This window comes from Coccinella septempunctata, chromosome 1 (genome assembly GCF_907165205.1).
Source record: "Coccinella septempunctata chromosome 1, icCocSept1.1, whole genome shotgun sequence".
In the NCBI taxonomy this organism is placed as follows: Eukaryota; Metazoa; Arthropoda; class Insecta; order Coleoptera; family Coccinellidae; genus Coccinella; species Coccinella septempunctata.
This window is the reverse complement of record NC_058189.1, coordinates 15,469,159-15,471,685: the sequence shown is the minus strand read 5'-3', so window position 1 is coordinate 15,471,685 and position 2,527 is coordinate 15,469,159. Positions and strand designations below refer to the sequence as shown.

The 2,527-nt window shown below is 38.2% G+C and overlaps 1 long non-coding RNA gene across 1 annotated transcript; it reads right to left on the bottom strand.

The window, feature by feature from the left end:
• Nucleotides 1–346: 346 nt before the first annotated feature.
• LOC123319573 lies at nucleotides 347–1,126 on the bottom strand. Its single transcript, XR_006538520.1, has 2 exons — nucleotides 931–1,126; nucleotides 347–865 (listed from the first exon to the last, which is right to left on the bottom strand). It is a non-coding gene; the product is annotated as an uncharacterized LOC123319573 (long non-coding RNA).
• Between the last annotated feature and the right edge of the window lie 1,401 nt (nucleotides 1,127–2,527).

The following is a 2,527-nucleotide window of genomic DNA, read 5'->3' as shown; positions in this document are numbered from 1 at the left end:
TTCAAAAATTATAGAAATAATAAAGCGATATTCTGTCTGTTCTGACAATTATTGTTTTCTGAATGATTATGATCCTGATGTACAAACACTTTTCCCTATGCTTGATCAAGCGTAGTTCCCAAAATACTTTCGAACAAATTATGGTACACACTATATAACAATTAGGTAACAGTTCTACCAGAATTTCACTTCAGTTCATAAATTTATTAAAGATGGAAAATAATGTATTATGTACTTATAAATACTTACGTATTTATGTATTATATATTGTTACGTATTATTTACTTACAAATATACCCTATTAAATGTACTTGCCTTGTGAAAATGCTTATAGATGGAATAAATATATATATATTGAGATATTGTCTTTTCAAATTCACTCTAACAGTAAACAGTCTATGCATGGAATAAAATTAAATCTGAAATTTCCTGAATGAATGTAAGGACAAATATCTAAACTCCCTATTATTATTACAAAAAGTGACCATAATTGATTGACTTGATCAAATTAATATGAGAAAGACGTAAATTCAGATGTCACATGAACAATATGTCCACTTTTCACAAATGGCTTCCTTGACGTCAATGTCAGAAAAATTCTCTGTACATACCAGGAATTTCCAATCGAATGATGAAATTACCAATTCGAAGATCCCAACGATGAAATTACCAATTCAAAGATCTCAACCAATCCACGATGTCGAAAATCCTCCTCAAGTTGTTTTCCTCCTTTTTCTTTCAGATTGAAACTACGATATTTCCGATGTTCCGTTCAAACGGGACGATCCAAAATCCACAAAACTCTTATACTCGCAGAAGGAAATTAGAGGATGAAAATATACGTAGACAGGAAAAGAAAAAGGCCCTAAAATACAAATCAAACAGAACAATAAGGGTCTAGATTATATGTATGGAAAAAAACGAACTCACTTAAGTTGTTAGGCGGCCTTTAAAATTGAATGCTCCTCGTCGTAGCAGAAGTACGTGTTTAATCCCCACAAGGGTAATATTGCTATTCCAACAAACAAACTAGCAATATTGAAACAATAGACGATCTCACTTTATCCCAAAACTTGGATTTTCACAAGAAAATTCAGTTAAGAACCTCTAATTACGTACAAGCAAGCTATTCGAAGTAACAATCGATGATTTTCTCTCAAAGAAACGCCGTGAATGAATATTTTAGAACGGGTCCGAACACATGTTGGATGTTTAATAAAAACTTAATTAGGCAAATGAAAATATTGAGGAAATATGGTTTATAGGCAACTCATGAAACACAGTGAAAATTTTTGGAGTTCAAGGGGAAATTCGACACGTTATAACCATCGTGCTGAGGAGGTTTTTCGTGAACTTATCCAGTTCCTCAGTGATTCCAGAAATTCCTTTTCTGGTTTCGGCTTTTTTGACGGTTTTTGCCTTTTCCGTCTTTTTATCTGGTTTCTTCGTCTCCTTGACTGCTTTGGTTGCAGTTTCCTGGGGTTTCTTCACTTCCGAAGAGTTTTGGGCTGGCTTCGGAGTATTTTGTGTTGGCCTCGAGCTGGTTTGGTTTGATCTTGGCGATCTCTTGGCCTTTTTAGTGACCAATTTCCATTCGCTACATCCCTTGTAGCTGGCTGGATGTCCTTGCTCTCCACAGAGAACACAAGAAGCATTTCGCTCCTCGTTCTCCCTGGTAAGCGTACACTCCTTGGAGCTGTGATTACCGGAGCATTTCACGCACCTCCATGGAAAAGTGCACTTACTTTGGGCATGTCCATATCGCTGACAGCGATAACATTGTCCAGGCCCGGTCGTCCTTCTCTTAGGTTCAACAACACAGTTCATGTTGTAGAGCCTTCTCACCTCGAAGATACCCTTATTCTGGGTTTTAACCAGCAATAAGGGCATCGGCTTTTTTGTTATATTTGAGGTCATCCTTATGACCTCAGCATCGACGATCCCTTGATCCTTGAGGTCGTCAAGGATCGTCGGGATATCTGCATCCAGAGGTAGGTATCTCACTACCGCGTAAATTTTCTTTTCCTCCTCTCGTTGGAGAGTGTAAAACTCTCTGTTGATTTTGAATTCAGTCATCCTTCGATGATTATCGGCGGTTTGTGAGACGATTCTTAAACCGTCCTTTACTGTCGTCGCTCTTTGGTATTTAATACCGTTCCGCATCAAGGCGTTTGAAATTGACGTCCATTCGGACGTACCTCTCAGGGTAACTGGGGGGATTTTTTCTTTTCTCTCCACTGGAGTGGTTTTCTCTTGGGCTGGGGTTTCCAAGACTCTTTTTTTGTTTGAGTCTTCATTGGACGAGGAGCTATCCTTTCTCACTCTTTTGGCGGGTGGGGAAATTTTGTTTTGAGGGGTTTTGACCACCCCCATCTTCTGTTTTTGAACCGGTAAGTTCACTTCTTGGACATTTTTCAAAATAATGTTCTTTTTGAGTGGTTTGGAGTAAGGACTTTCCATATTTCCCTCCTGCAACTCGAGCCTCTCCCTGAGATTTTTAATCTCAGCAACTAAGCTAGATACGCAT